Here is a 17,005-nt window from a genome sequence, read left to right as displayed (position 1 = left end):
GGGTGTTATTTGTTACTTCAGCATAACCTAGCCCATATGGTTGATTCAGCAATTGACTAGTTTCATGATTATGGGAAAGAAAAACACACTAAGTCTCAGTTTCGCTTTGCCATCTGAAAAATAAGGAGACTGGATGGGAAAAAAAACTATCACAAAAGTCTCTTTGAGTTCTAAAATTATATATTCTTTGATCAGAATACAAGTGGCAGTGAGGATGCTGTGGTCTGAATGTGTCCCTCTGTGATCATGTGTTTCAAACTTAATCCCTAATGCCACAGAGTTGAGTAGTGGAAACTTTTAGGGGTGTTAAGTCATGAATGGATTAATGTCATTACTGAGGGTGTGGTGAGTAGATTTGTTATCACAGGAGTGGGTTCCTGATGAAAGGATAAGTTCAGCCCCCTTCCTCTCTTGTTCTCTCAGTTGCCCTTCCACCATGAGATAATGCAGCAAGAAGGTCCTCACTGTCTATGACCCTTCAATCTTGGACTTCCCATCTTTCAGAATCATGAGCCGAATAAATTTATTTTCTTTATAAATAACCAAGTCTTAGTTTGTTGTAGAAGCAGATAACAGACTAAGAAGAGGATCCGACATTTTTTTTTCAAATCAAGGAAAAACAGAAATAAGCTCATTAATAAGCTGTGAGTCAAAGAACAGCAGAGTAAGGTGAAAACTAAGGTCAGCTGTTCCCAAAGCATGTTCCTTTGAATCTAGTCAAGAGACACTTAGTGAGAGAGGGTTCCTTGATCAAAAAGTGTGGGGAATGCTATATTTCTCTTAAATGAACATCATGCACATTATTGTTTTCTATGTATTCACTAAAGAAAAACCTTTAAATGCTTTTTACCCAGCCTGTGCCAATATAATTTTGTCATAGAAATCTCTTTTCAAATAACTTCACAATGATGGACTGAGCAGCTGTAATTTTTGTTTGTGCAGTATACTTACTTTCCCATGTCCTTCCTCAACATCTTTTCAGGAATTTCTCCTCTTCCTTCATGAGGTCACAGGAGTGAACACATGAACCAGGGTGTGCTATTTCTCTGATCACAGTAATCTGTGACACAAATACAAACACAAGGCCCCAGTAAGTGTAATCAGATCCTTTGCCATGATTAATAATTTTGATGACCCAATGGACTAACATATCCTCATATACACAAAACTTAGACTTCCCATATGTGTGAGCCAAAATTTCCCTTTTGCTCAAATTAACTTAAATTGGACTTCTGTCATTTGCTATTGAAAGAATTAAGATTGGAACTATTCTTCCATAAAGCAGATATCGGGAAAAGGTGCTCCAGGGTGACAATTGAGAGTAAAATGACACAATTTCAAAATGTATGTAACAGCAGCCTCAGCTTTCTCTTAAAGGGAAAGTGTATTTCTTAGGGAACCTGAAGATGAGAGTGACACAATTACTATGAGAAGACATATTAAAGCTTATTTGTTATTTTTTAGGGAAAAAGATTAATTGGAAATAAAAGATTATAGAAACAGATTCAAACTGGTCAAAAGTCACTGAGGAATAATATTATTTGAATGTTTGATTAATTTACTCATTGATATTTAAAGTATTAATTCAAGCAAGTACACAACTCTATGGATGACAATGTGCTAAAAAGCATATCTAGTATCATTTCATTTAATTCTCACAAGAAAGTCATAAAGATGGATAAAAATTGCCTCCATTTTACAGACTGGCAAACTAAGCCTCATAGACATTAAAAAACTTGCCTAATGTCACAAACTAAAATATGGTACATTTTACCTATACAAGGTTACAGTTAAAATGTTTCAACATGCAAAACAAAAACAATTACACACGTGGATTCTAAAATACACATTTGGTTTACTTGAAAACATATACATATATTCACCATAATAGTATATAGAAACAATTACCTAGGGATACAAATGATATATATTTTTGAAAAAATTAGAATTAGAAACTACTGGTAGAAAACAAAAAACTTAAAACAAGTAATTTTAATTTTTTAATAGTAAAAGGAATACATAAAATGACAAAAGTAAAAGTTTCATTGGTTGTTTCTCAGACAAGAGAAGAAACCTACAGCTAGATTTGTAGGAAAAAGCTGGGCCATATGAGGAGAAATCCTGGGGTTCAATTGATACATAATAAATATAATGACAGGGTCTGAAATATTTAGGAGGTTCTTAAAAGATAAAATTTCTATAGCAGCTTTATTTACAATTGGCAAAACCTATCCATTCACCTACAGAAGCTAGATGACCTTCTGTAGGTGAGTGGATAAATTTTGGTACATTGAGACAACTGAATATTATCTGGTGCTAAAAACAGAGCTATCAAGCCATGAAAATATATGGTGTAATCTTATTTGCATATTACTAAGTGAAAGAAGCCCATCTGAAAAGGCTACTTATTGTATGACTCCAACTCTGTGACATTCTGGAGAAGACAAAACCATGAAGACAGGAAAAATACTAATGTTTCCAGGAATTAGGAACAAGGAAGAGAAGAATAGACAGAACACAGAGTATTTTTAGTGAGTAAAACTAGTATGATACCATAGTGGTGGATACATGACATTATACTTCTTTCAAAACCCCTAAAATGTATAAAACCAAGAGCAAACTCTCATGTAAACTGTGGATTTTGGTGATAATGATGTGTCAATACAGGTTCATCAATTGTAAAAAACATGCTACTGTGGTCCAGGGATTGATGGTGGGGGGTTGTTCCCGTGTAGGGGCCGGAGGTATATGAAAACTCTCTGTACTTCTCACTCCATTTTTCTGTGAACCTAAAACTGCTCTAAAAAATAAAGCCTATTAAAAAATGAAATTGCTCAGAAGGGTTAGATAGCAAAATTTCTGGAGCTGACAGACTGAATTAGAGTCTTAGTGTGTAGAGACCTGACATTTAAATGTATAAGCACTGCAGATAATTTTACTTAAGATGCCAGTATTGGTTTGGTGTGCCCTAAAAACCTAGATGTCATTTGATTGCATGTTAAATTGTATTATGATTACATATAGCATTTTCTTCATTTGAACACAATGCCATACACTTAACAATGCTCTTTTTATTTATGTTGGCATACATTTTTAATATAAGTGAGGAAAGGAAGAAAATTGCTTATTTTTCTGAAGGCTGTATATGTTTCTGTCATTGAAATGAAAGACAACATTTAAATCAAGAGAAAAAAAAACCAGATTTATAAGCAGACTCAAAAGGAAGGAAATAAGGGTTAAAAAAATCCCCTTACTTGAGAATGGGGACAAATAAAATGATAGCATTTTAGCATCCAGTGATAGCCATTTTAGACTGTTATCAGAGGGAAATAAATATGGCTAAAGTAATATTTAATTTGAATTTTCCATAGGATAGACAGGGTTGAGGGTTACTCTTTATTCAAAACATAAAAGAGTTAGTAAATTCCTTGGCGGCAGGGAACAAAAATTTCCACTGCCATTTGCCTGCTGGTGACTGAAATGCATTGCCTGAGTAATTTCTTATCACTATCTGATCGGCAGACCACAGTTTGATGTATTTTGAAGGAGAAGTGAGGGAGACCGTGAGTCTGAGAAATCAAAGATTGCTTTTATTCTGTTATTTCTTTTATTAACTCTAATTTAATGCAATTGCATGGACTAAAGCTTATATTTTACAAATGCCTTTTAAATATCTCTCAATAATATTTTATAGTTTTGAAAGTCACTGCAAAACAAAATAAAGGCAAATCTCATTTTGACTAGACAGCACTTGGTTTATATTATTATTTTCTTGTTTGGTCTACATTATTTAATTGTAATTAAAACAAATAAATATAAATGTAAGCCTAATTACAACAATACAAAAAAGTATACATGAATCCTCAGAACTTCAAGAGATGAATTTGTCTGGCCACTCTTTGGCCTGTATCTTTTAGTTTATTCCCTCCAGCCTGACCAGAGTATGAAAAAAATCTCAATAATTACAAAAATGTCAATTTTTGCCTGCATGCCCTACCTCATTTGACTGGGATGACTTAACTCTTTCCACATTCTTGGACCATTCAAATTCAGAGGTGTCTTCTTCCTCCGGAATAATACTTTATGGAGTATCTCTTTTTATTTCAGTACTTTGCTGGCTAAGCTATACATGTCTTACCACATCAGGGACTTGTGATGCCTCTGTAAATCTTACTCTTCAAAATTTAGCTGAAGGCCTACCTCCTACCTACTCCAGTCCATAGTGTGCCCTTTTCTTTTTCCACTCCTTATATCTTTTGGCACAAGTCATTTGGATCTTGATACTTGCTTCATGAAGCACATCATGTACCTTTAGGGTGTTTCGCCTGTTTCTATAGGCAGTCTAAGAAAAACGCTTGGTGGTGAGAGCACCCAGTGTCACTGTCCGTGGTCCTGAAACATGCTTGCGTGCTAAGATTCCTCTTAAGTCAATGTCCGCTGACTCCTGTTGACATTTTCCTGGAATTTTTAAATTGGTAAAGAGATGGGGACAAGAAAAAATAAAGTCAAAAAAGTGCTGGGAGAGAAAGATAGCGGTTGGACAGAGGTATCCCTTTCCAGTCATTCCCTGGAGAGAATAAAAGATACTTGAGTTTGACGTAATTTTCAAACCATTGCAGAAGCCAACTTGGGAACAAAAGTGGGGATGGAAAAACAGCTAGCATAGCCATTGATGAAGGAGAATTTTAAAAATGCATGCACTAAGTCACATAAAGCCGTCCAAGTGTTGGCATGAACACACGCACTGATGCTGGTGGACTAGGATACCAGACAGGTAGCGTGTTGTGAACACAGCGTCGGTTGTGTCATACCAAAATTCCATAGATTTTCTTTCGTTTTCTCTCTTGATTTAAAACAAAACAAAATTGTCATTTGGCACTGTGGCAGAACAAAGATGACTGTAACTTATGTTTCTCATTTGATGTAGCTGTGTACCTTTTTCACTGTTATCACCTCTGTAACAGTTACACTCCAGCACTATCAAGCCCCAACGCCAGTGGCTGGCGGTGCAAACACTCCCTGCCCCAGCTATGTACGTTTCCCAACTAGAGTATAACCTGTGAGAGGAGGAACTTTTCTGGATGTCTCAAAATGCCTAAGTACAGTGTCTGGTACAAACTAAAGGCTCAGTAAGATCCTTTGAATCAAGAACAGAATCACAATGCATTACACGGAAAAGAATATTCAACATTATTAAATGAGCAAATACTCCATTTGTTTTAACAATTCCATCCTCTTCTAGGTTCTTTTAAAGTCCAAATCTCCTCCTCTCTCCCATCGGGACTCCAGATCCTAACAAACCTCCCTCCGGCGGCAGTCACTACCTCTGCTGCACCCTGGCCCTGCCCTCCTCCTCCGCGTGTCGGACCCTTACGGGGCTGGCCCTCCTTTCCTACTATGCGACACCCTTATACCCCCATCTCCGCTCGTCCCTATCCTGCCCGCTCCCGCACCCGTTCCCTCTCCCAGGGCCTCGCGACTCCGGCGATTCAGCTCCTGGTCCCCGCCCGCAGGGTAACGCGGTTGTCATAGATACGGCACCTGCGCCCTACGGCAGTGCCCATTCGCCGCCGTCCCCTCCCCCCACCTGCGGCGCCCAGCCGGCCGCGTCTCCCGAGCTCCGCCCCGCCCCGCCCTTTCGGGCACTCCCCAGGCCGCGCGTGCCCGCGCCACTCCCCCCGCGCTGCCCCGTGCCTTTCCAGGCGCCGCGGAGCCACGGGGACCGAGGGGGCGCGCGTGCAAGCAAGCGGCCGCGCATGCGCACTGGCTGCCTCCCCTAGCGGCGATCCGGGCCGCTGCCGCTCGCGCTTGGGCAGGACGCGGGGCGGGCGGGGGGAGGGGGGAGCGGCTTCGCTTCCAGCCCCGAGTGAGGCGGAGACCCGGGCGGGCGGGCAGAGCAGGCGGCACCGCACCTCGGCCAGAGGCGGCTGCAGCAGCTGCTGCCCTTGTCCCTGCCGCCGCCTCTCCAGTCCCTTCTGTGATTACCACTCCAGCTGCTGGGAACCGGCGAGAAAAAGGAGGAGGTGAGAAACTCCCACCGACCCACAGAGGTGAGTCCCGGGCAGAGCATCCTCCATCCTTGCCTGCCTCCCTCCCTTCCCACCTCCCTCCCATCCTCTCTGTCCTCCCCCCTCCCCGCTCCCAACCCTCCCTCCCTCATCCTTCCCAACATCCCTCTCTCCTCTCCCCTCCTTTCTCCCTTCCAGCCTTTCTTTCATCCCTTTCTTCCTCTCTCCCAGCCCCACTTCCTTCCCACCCTTTCTTTCTTCCCCGTCTTCCTTGCAGCCGCTCGCCCTAGAGCACAGCTCTGCATCCCTTTCCTCTTGTCTCCATCTCTTTTCCCCCCTTTCTAACCTCTTCCCCGGTGGGAGGGTGGGAGCATCCCTTGCATGCTACAACTGTCCGGATTCAGGGGTTCCAGAAAATTGGGCTCATATACTGAGAGACACACTCTTAAACAGCGGGTGTCCTGCAGGTCCCTAAATTTTTAGAATGAGGGGTCAAGTTGGGTAGAGTACTGGGAACTGGAGGGAGAAGAGGATCGAGGAAGAATCTATGGATTTGTGCTGTATTAGGGTGGGGGTGGGGAGGGCTGTCACTTGAACATGTTGCCAACAGCCCCCATACCCCTCTTCAGCAGTTTCTTTTTTTCTCCTGGGAATTACATATTCCCAGCGTGTGTCTCACCAATTTAAAATCCAGCTTTCCCTGCTTTGATTGTCTCCGTGAGAAACCACAACGAAAGAGAAGAGAGGAAAGGAACAAGAGAGAAAAAGGGGAGGGGAGAGGAAGGGAGGTGGCAGTGGAAGCTTGTGTTCTTTTCCCCTAGGCCTCTTTGGATTGATATTTTCAAACCACCCGCCTCATATTTGGCTTGGAATTGAACCTGTGTGTCCTTGGTCTTGTCACTACCTACTTCAAAGGCAGAAACTCTCTAAACTTTAATGCCTGTGTACCACAGCATTATTTCTGGAATGTTTTGCTCAGCATACAAAATACCAAGGCAGAAAGGTTTGGGAAAATAGGGAGCAGAAGGGTGGAAGAGATGTACTTTTGTTCATCATGGGTTAACTTCTCAAGGAGGATAATGGTTAGACAGTTTTGGAGAAATGAGGTTATACTCCACAGGCTTGTAGATAGAGCATTTAAATGGCATTAGCATTATATCCTTTAACAGATACCCTTACCCATTTTCACCTACCTCATAGGAACCCTGAAGATGTTTGAAGAGAAACATACTGTGTGATTCTGTTTGTGGTTTACACCAATGGAAAAGTTGAATTAGCTTCAGAACCATTGTTAATAATTTAAAATTGCTGTTGGTTTTGTATCACTTATTTTCACAGAACGCTATAATTTACCTTGCTCTCTTTAGCTTGCATTCTAACTCACTGTATTATACACATTATTGGCAATTTGACAATTCTTTCTGTAAGTATTGCTGCTGTAAAGTTTATTTATACATGGTGGGACAGCCATACCTCAGAATGTTTAGTATATTTATCATCTCAGAAGGGTCCAGCAGTGTAAGTATAAATCAAAAATTGATATTTTGAAGCCCGTATTTTGTCCTATTTATATTCTCCTAAAAAAAAGCAGACCAGAAAACCTTAATATATTTAGAATAGCTGTGTTTTATGTTTAAGGTGTATAGGTGAGGGACCAAAATTAATGGTGGATTCGTTGAAGTTGCCAGTAAGAAACTATGCTATGGAACACATTATCGATTTTTTCTTTTCATTTAAATTATTATATGACAGTAGTGCAATATGCACCTTTGCATTTTATGGGAATGTAAAGCAAGAGTTGAGATCAAGAGAATTGCCTTCCTAAGTGATTGAGTGCTGATCTGATGAAGAGCTGATAGTTAATCACCTGAGTCAGTGCTGGGGAAGTGTGTAATGTTAGGAATGATGGACTCCTTCAACTCCCCATGGTAGGAATGCAATTCCATTAATGGCTTGGCTGACTCTTCAGCCATGTAGCTAAAGCTTGGTTGAATTACCAGTGTTACCAACATCCTGATGCAGATTGCAGTCAACCTGTGTGTATTGGAATGCTTGTATTACTTAATAGTGAACTTGTAGATAGGAGTGTTTTCCTTTTCTGGAATACCATGAAACAAGTGAAAGACTGTCCTGTTAATTATATATGAGCATAATAAGTTAGTTTTGTTCAAATTCCTTTCAAAAGACTTTTCCCCTCCCAGTATCTCTGCAATTCTTTGTGGGGCTTCACAGTTGTAAATGTGGGGAAGTGGCAGCCCCTCCACCAGCTTTGCTCTTTCTTTGTTGCAGTTTTTCTGCAGAGTGATGTGGGTGTATGCCCCAGTTTTTGATACTGTGCTTAGTATAGAAAGACAGGTACTTTTCTTTTGTCTTCTTTGTAAACATTAGTCCACTGAAAAGAAACAAAACATACCAAATTATTAAAGAACAATAAAATAAAATAACATTTTGTTTACAGCAAAAATTTTAAGAGATGAGTAAAATTAATGAAATGTGCATATTAGAAGAGCAACTAGTGTTTTTCAAAAGTAGCTTGCCTCCTTGACTGTAATTCAGTTTGCAGATAAAGACTGACTTCCTCTGAAGAATTTCAATCCTAGAGGCTTCTGCCTTTGGTTGACTGGATCTTCAAAAATACATGATACGATAAAGAGCTAATAGAACATCTTAGGACCTCTGTAAAACATATTCTAGATACATCCTCTATGCCTCCCTCCCTCAGAGATCTTAACACCTGCCCAACCGTATGCTGAGTAGTGTGAGGCACTCCAAGGAAGTTCAAAGAAGTAAAAGACACTCTCTCTGACCTCAGCTTACAGTCTAGTTGAGAACAGGCATTTGCATGAGGTCCTATTTCACAGTGGCAAAGAACAAGATCTTTGGAGAGAGCTTTAGATGTGAGTACAGGCTCTAGTTCTTAGGAGCCTTGCGTCCTATGTACAATTTAAATCTATTTTTTTATCTATAAAATGAAACTTGTAGGGGAATCTGATTAATGGGCTTGCTTTAAAGGTTAATTGTCTTTAGCACAGTACTTGGTGCAAACAAAACATATATTAAGTAAACATTATTATGATTAGGAGAAATGGTTTGCTCGCATTCTGAGTCTGGGTATGATTATGTACTAGAAAGACAGAAGAGCAAGTAAGTATTAGAGGAATTGTGAAGAAGACAGGTGTCTGTGTAACTGGGAAAATATTATATTCAGTATTAGCACTGGAGCTTGGACAGAGACTCCTGGGAAAGATTTCCTGCAGGGTGGGCACCACAGTTGGAACAAAAGCAGAGAGGGAGGAAAGGCATGCTGTGTTTGAAGAACATCAGGGAGACTATTTACTGGAAGATTTGGTGTACAGACGCGTGTATTAAAAGGTAGAGTACATACAGTCAGTGTAATTATACTGTCACTCGGTTAAGACAACTTCTAGTATGGGATCCATTTCATTGCATAGAAGGTTCAGCTACCCATGGAGCTAGTTTCAATTCTTTTTCTCACCTAAAGCCCCATCCCAAGACATGAATTCCATGGTCGGCATGATAGTGAGGACCCAGAACAGTCTTAAGTCTTTTCTTCTAACTTCAAGGCAGAGGGAAAACTTGACCTTTGATGGACAATAAAGATTTAATATTGTGGTTATTATAACTCTCTCTTGTTTTTCCTTACCCCATGAATATTCCAGGACTATATCTTACAGTATATAACCAATATTATTTTACTTTGACCTATATGAAGCCAGTACTTGTTACGGTAATTGTATTTCCAGGGGCTCTTTTTGTTACTTCATGGTTGACTTTTCCTAATTACAAAAGCCTCTTTCATTGGTGTCTAAGATTATTAATAAATTCTAAATGGATGATGCCCTTTCAGATTTGTGGCTGTGAGATTAACGGGTGATGAGAACAGAAAGTCTAACAGGGAACTAGCATGGAACAGGTTAAATATACGCTTGGTGTGGAGTGGCAAGTGCTCACTGGCAACATCTGTTGGCACATGTTTGTTTTTAGTTGAGGTTCATAAACTATTGTGAAAATTTATCCACAAAATCTTTATCCAACAGCATAAATGATATGAATGGAATTCTTTTATTCGAAAATGGATTTCCAGAAAATTTTGCCCTTAAGTTTGAAGTATCAGTATTTATTATACTCATGTTTAACCCATTTTAATAAACACGATTTCATTGTTTTCTCCCAAATAGTAAAATATTTCTCATATATTTTTGTTTCATAGTTCTAATAATATTCAAAATTGTCCTCTTGAATATTATCATAAGATGTATTAGTCATAAACATAAATATGTTTCTAAAAGCTAATATGAATATACTTCTAAAAGCTAACAACTATAGACTGTAGTAGTTTTATTTTCTGTTTGGAGATCTTTCTAAATTGATATTTTTAAAATTCAGCAGATCTAAATAAAACATTTTCAGATGTGTTACTACTAGTCAGCTTTATGTTAGACTACTGGAGATTTTTGACAAATGTAACTTTTGACATTTTTATTTTTCTTATAAGTGAATTTTTATATCAGAGCTGAATTCTAGCTCAACCATAAATTTGCATCCTGTTCCTCTTTCAAATTATTACTTGTAATACACTATACAAAACATAGTGATTGTCTGACTTTACAAAGTTTAATTCTCTAGGGCTTAACTACTGAAAGTGATTTTCTTTTTCTTTTTATTGATAAGCCCTATCTGTGTACACAACTATTAGACTATTACATTTCAGGTGTTAGGAAAACTTGCATTCACAGGAGTGAAAAAAGCAGATATGTTCCCCATACGTGAAGGTGGTGACCAAACAGGGAGGGAGGTGGAGTAAGGATGACACAGAATGAACTATTTTTATTTTCTTCTTTGAGTTGAAAGATACATAACTACCTGTTCAATTAGATGTTTTCTGTATTTTCACTATAATATCTACTATAAGCTATGTTTTAGTTGTTTTAAAGTAGGTTTTATATATACATTTCGATGAATAGTTTTTAAAACTAGAGCAGGGATAAAAAAAACTAATGTAAATCATATGTTGTTTTTTTTAGTATCTTGCTACTTTGAGACATCTGACTATTTTGTTTGCAGGGCAGAGTTGGGGAAGCCAGGTAATACATTTATGGGACACACTGAGATGGAGATACACTAAATAAGATCCTAACTGGCTACAGTGTTCCTACATTAAATGAGTGGACATGCCCCAGGGCTAGAGATTTTAAAAGTCCTTGAATTTCATATGGTCTCAAGGGCCACAAGGCATAATAGAAAATTAATAGAAAGCGTTTGAGATGTTCATATTGTGTAAATTGAGTTTATCTTGTTCATTCTGTATCTGCAGTAAATCCAATATCTTTTTTTATGGCCCCTTGATGTTTTGGAACTAAAGTCATGGACTCTTGATGGAGCTGTGTCAGTTGTTCTTCCACAACCCATCCATAAACTACAAGAACTCCAGAAATCACCAGAGGATCTGATGTTTTCATGATTTATTTGTAAGCATTTGGTGAAAATTCAGTCTTCCAAGTTTAACTTAAATTCATAGGGCTTGAAGCAGTTGTTAAATATCATCGATCCATCTTTCAGTGAGAAAGTAGCAATGTCTCTTAACTACTTTAGAAAGAGCTACTTGTCCTCATTTGTTTCTAGGAAAGGGTATTTTATAATTCTTTAGAGTTTACGACTTCATTCTGTTTATTCAGGCATTGATAATTGCCAGAGTAATTTCACAAAATATGTTTTTTTTCCCTAATGTATGGAAGTGGAGTAAAGAAGTGTATACAAGACTCAAATTTCTTGGGTAAGGCTGGGCGCGTTGGCTCATATCTGTAATCCCAGCACTTTGGGAGGCCTAGGCAGGCAAATCACCTAAGGCCAGAAGTTTAAGACCAGCCTGGCCAACATGGGGAAACCCCATCTCTACTAAAAATACAAAAATTAGCTGGGTGTGGTATCTGGCAACTGTAATCCCAGTGTCACTGGTGGCTGAGGCAGGAGAATCGCTTGAACCCTGGAGGCAAAGGCTGCAGTGAGCCGAGATCACACCACTGCACTTTAGCCTGGGTGACAGCGCGAGACTCTGTCTCAGAAAATAAATAAATAAAAATAATAAGGTCTTGGGAAAAAAAAAATCTGTATCTAAATTCATCTCTCTACTGCACTTATGCTTTCCATTTTTTTTATACTGCACTTATGCTTTCCTTTTTTTTTATTATATTGCATAGCATGAATTCATTTAATAGGTATTTTTTTAAAAATACCTGCTTTTTGTAGAGCGTTGTGCTAGAGATTATAATTTCATAAGCACATGAACCAAGGAAACTGAATTCCTCTCCAGGTTTTTGACCAACTAATTAATTAGTTAAGTGACTAAATATTAGGCTCAAACTCTCCAACTCTTACTTATTTTATCTGTCTTTTAACTGACTTAGACTAGATGATATGTAGATATCTAGCTATAAAATTTTTTAATTATACATATGAATTTTTCTCAAAATTTCAAGGCAAAATGATTTATTTTCATTGTGTTCTATTTTATTTTTCTTTTGAAACATAAACTTTGGCTGCATAAGAAAAAAAGAACTTCGCCTTTCATGGCATATGCTTTTCCTTTCCAAGTAAAATTGCAAATTTAGCTTCACAGTCCTGGACAAACTGCAAGGGACTAAGAAACCTGTCTTTTCTTATCTCTCCATCCTTCCCTCTCTATCATTTTGAAAGTTCTTCCTACATTGAAGGTTCAAGTCAGTTGCTACAACTATTTAGGGACTCTCCCAGTGTGTGGTTGGCTTGTTTCAATCATCCCAATGTTTGTGAAAGATTATGTGGCATTCATGCATTTAGAATGAGGTAATATTTGTTTAAGAAGTTACATATATTTTAAGGTTAGTATTTCTGCCTCAGGCATAGTAAAGCCTTGCTTATCCCCAAATTCTGTTTCAGAGGACCTGGTGGTCACCAGTCTTCCTACCAATCCAGCTCCAAATTCCCATTAAAATTATTTTAATGAAATTTTGGATATATGTTTTATACAATAAGGTACACCCATTTCAAGTGAATACTTTGTTGTGGATTGACAAACACACCTGTGTAACCATCACTGCTATCAAGATACAGATTTTTTTTTTTTTTTTACTATAAAAACTTCTCTTCTGACTGATCTTCTTTCTGTCTCTATAGATTCACTTTTCCTATTCTAGAAATGGATATAGGTTAAATCACAGAATATGTACTCATTTTTTATATTCCTTTTTTCATTGAGAATAATGTTTGTGGGATTGATCTATGATTTTGAGTATATAAACTTCTAGAAAAAAGTATAGAAGATAATCTGTGATTTTTGGATTAGGCAAAGATCCCTTAGGACCTAAAAAGCACTAACCATAAAATTTAAAAGAAAAGATGTATTAGAATTTATCAAAGTTAAAGAAAGAACTTTTGCTCTTCAAAAGACAAAAGATTTGTTAGAACTACATATCTCTCTATATATATTTGACAAAGGACTTTATCTAGACTATATATAGAACTCTTGCAACTCAATAAGAAGACAGGCAATCCCTCTAAAAAATGAACAAAATATGTGAAGTGATATTTCACACAAGAAAATATATGAATACCCTATGAGCACATGAAAGGGTGTTTAACTCTCTAATTCACAAAATAATTAAATTTAAAAACCACAGTGTGATGCCACTATACAAACACTAAAATGACTAGATTATAAAGACTGGCAATACCAAGTTTTGGAGAGGATGTGAAGCAACTGTGATACTCATACATTGCTGGTGGGAATGCAATACTTTGGGAAACAATTTGGCAGTTTCCCTTAATGTTAAAAATACTCTTACCATACGATCCAGAAATTCCGCTCCCAGGTGAAATGAAAACATATGTACAAGGACTTTCACATGAAAATTAATAACGGCTTACTCATAATAGCTTCAAACTAAAAACAACCAAAATATCTGTCAAATTCCTATTTTAAAGTTACTCCTTTGAGATAGAAAACATAGCTACTGATACATATATGTATATATATATATATATATATATATATATATATATATATACATATATGTATCAGTAGCTATTTAATATATGTTACCTGGCATCAGAGGAAGGTGAATACATTGATTTTTAAAAGCGACAAGAAATGCAGAGGATGGGGCACCTGGGCTTAGTTTCTACTTTTACATTTCTCTTGTCTGTGCCTGGTTTGTGTGTTGACCGCTTTCTCAGCCAGCGCCATGACCACGTCTTTAGTTCCTAGCACACCATCATGCAGCAGCAGTGTCTCTTCCTGCAGAATGGGGAGGTTTTTGCCAAAATCCCTCCCTCAGATTTCTCTCATCTCACTGGCCAACACTGAATCCCATGGACATTCTCAATCTATTCAATGGCAAGGGGAATGGGAATACCATGAATGACAGGCTTAGACTAAATCACTGTTTACCAGCTGGGACTACATATGGGATTAGCATTCACTGGGTGGAGGAGGTTAGAGGATTGATGAACAGAGTGGCAGTTCTGTTAATATAGAAGGCATAAATGATTGTTGGGTAAGCAAGAAGCAGTGTTTATTAGAATTTGATTTAGAGGCCTGCCTTGTTCTCGGCCTTTTGGCAGGAGGTTGAAGCAAAAAGCTCAGATTGTAGTCACAACTTTTAATTGTGGGAGTGTGTATGAAGAAACAGGTGACAGAGGGCAATGCAGGACAAGAAGGAGAAAATTTAGATCCTAGCCCACAGCATGAACTGGAGAGGGAGGGAGTCTGGATCGAAGGGAACAATTTAAAGTGGGCAAGCGTGCAAATAGTGACAAGCAAAGCCAAGCACATTGGGGCCCATGGAGTTGGGACAGGAAGCAAAAGTCAGTGCTGGCAGTAGTCTGGAATCCAGGCAGGCAAATTCGATTGCGGTTTGCCCATCTGTGAAATCAGGACCTCAGGCAAGAAGATTTTCATGTTTTGCTTGTTAAGGCAGAAGCCAAAACAGTAATTATTTTCTACTTTTTTTTTTAAGGTGTTCTCAACCACTCTAGATTCTATCTCAAAAATAGGATCTGCATCTTCCATTTTTCTAGTATTCTCCTGTTTTCGTTGCTGGGCCCATTCCTATATAAATGCTTGTTGATCGAACTAAGTCTCTGAACTCACTCTGAGTATATTTCTGGTCAAATATAACAGCCATTCATCAAATGCTTTCCTATAAGTTACAGAAACCACTGTTTTGTTGGGGTGGGTGGGCGCACAGTCCTGGAGCCATACATGAGTAAGACACAGTGCCTTATCTCATAAGTTGACAGTCTAGTAGGGGCTGTAAGATGAGTACCTGACCAGCTTAATACCAGACAGAATGACAGAGTGTGTCCTGTAGTGTGGTACTGACACTGCAGTGGCCTGGGTCAAAAATCCAGGCTGACACAGAATCAGAAAGTTTGCTTCGGCAATGGATGGGAATAAGAGTATGGAGGAGGGGATGACCTTGTATTGGTACTTTTAAATCAGTCCTGTCTTGGTCTGGGAACTGGGACAGGACTGACCTGGCAGGGAGATGGGATCAATGAGCACAGCAGTGGGAGAGGTGGAGAAATCACATTCGGGAAAACTAAAGCTGGGACACTGATAACTGCTCAGTAGGTAGCTGAAAAGTGAGACTAGAGTGAAAGGGAGAGGCTGGGAGTAGAGAAATATTTTGGCGTTATCTATACAGAGGTATCTCAAGAATTCAATAACAGAAGATACGTTGTTTCAAAAAGGACATGTTTTGTCTTTTGCAGTTACAGTAATAAATGTCCATAGTAGAACATCTAGAAAATAACAAGAAAAAAAATCTGGAAAATAAAAATCACTGCAGTCCAACTATTCAGTGAACATTTGGTGAATTTCTTTTTCCCCCAAGAGTACATCTGAGTTTATCATATACTGAGGGAGTTTTTAAGCACAGCTGAGAGCATAGGTATATATACATTTGTATATTATTTTTAACTAAATATATCTAAACGTTTCCTGCTGTAATAAAAATTCTTCCCTTACATTAGATTTTGTGTAACATTGCATTTTTTGGAATTTAAGTATTAAAATTTTGGATGTGTACAGAGATAAAATGTCTGGGTTGATCTGCCTTCACTATGGGCCGTGTTGGGCAGAAGATTGATTTTGGGGGCTCCAGGAGACTGCTTCAAAGAAATAGAGGTCAAGGTCTGTGTAGCTGTACATATATATTTATATTTCTTAAATGGCAACACAATGTTCTATACTTAATTTTCCCTTTACATATAGTTTAGAGATACCTCCACCCTGGTACAAAACGATATACACTATTGTTTTAACTGCTGCCTGTTGTTTTACGGTGTGGTTGTACAAAGGTTTATTTAATCCTCATTTCCATGTACATTCAGTTTGTTTGTGCTATTATATTTCAGACAATGCTAAGATGAGCATCCTTATACAGGTTTATTGTCTATATGGACTAATGTATTTTTCAAAGGTAAACTCATAAATGTAATTGTTGGGTAATAAGGTGTGTGTATTTTAAATTTTAATAGTGGCCAGTTGCTCTTCCAGTTGTTTGTACCCATTTGCCTTCCACCAACAATATGAAAGTGCATATTTCTTTACTTTTTGCCAATACATGATAATTTTAAACTTGTAAAAGTTTACCAATGAATAGGTAAGAAGAATACCTCTTTTTTATATAAATTTGTTTCACAGATTTCTAGGGGTTATCTTTTCATTTGCTTTCTGTCTAATGGTCTAATGTTTTGCTTTTTGCTGTGATGAGTATATTCTTTTTTTTCCAGTTTATTTTTGCATGAGTTATTTATGTTAGTTTAATTTAAGAACTTACTTATATTCTCTGGGTACAAAGAATTTTGTTGTTATTCCTTAATTAATAATATACTATTAAAACTACTATTATGATTTCTAGTAGGTGATGGCTTTTTGCCGAAGTTTCATCTCGATTTTTACATCATTTTTTTTTCAGAAGAATATGATAATCAGG

The 17,005-nt window shown here is 38.0% G+C and overlaps 1 protein-coding gene across 9 annotated transcripts in view; it reads left to right on the top strand.

Moving 5' to 3' along the window:
• The first annotated feature begins 5,760 nt into the window (after positions 1 to 5,760).
• Positions 5,761 to 17,005, top strand: part of CTNNA2 (catenin alpha 2) — a 1,148,556-nt gene continuing 1,137,311 nt past the window's right edge. For all 9 annotated transcript variants that reach the window (XM_035273413.3, XM_035273412.3, XM_017964211.4 and 6 more), the window contains exon 1: positions 5,761 to 6,050. The gene's annotated coding sequence lies outside the window, so the exon portion shown is untranslated. The remainder of the gene's footprint in view (positions 6,051 to 17,005) is intronic.

The sequence above is a fragment of the Callithrix jacchus genome, chromosome 14 (genome assembly GCF_049354715.1).
Source record: "Callithrix jacchus isolate 240 chromosome 14, calJac240_pri, whole genome shotgun sequence".
Classification (NCBI taxonomy): Eukaryota; Metazoa; Chordata; class Mammalia; order Primates; family Cebidae; genus Callithrix; species Callithrix jacchus.
Note: the sequence above shows the minus strand (reverse complement) of the source record. Positions and strands in the feature narration are given on the sequence as shown.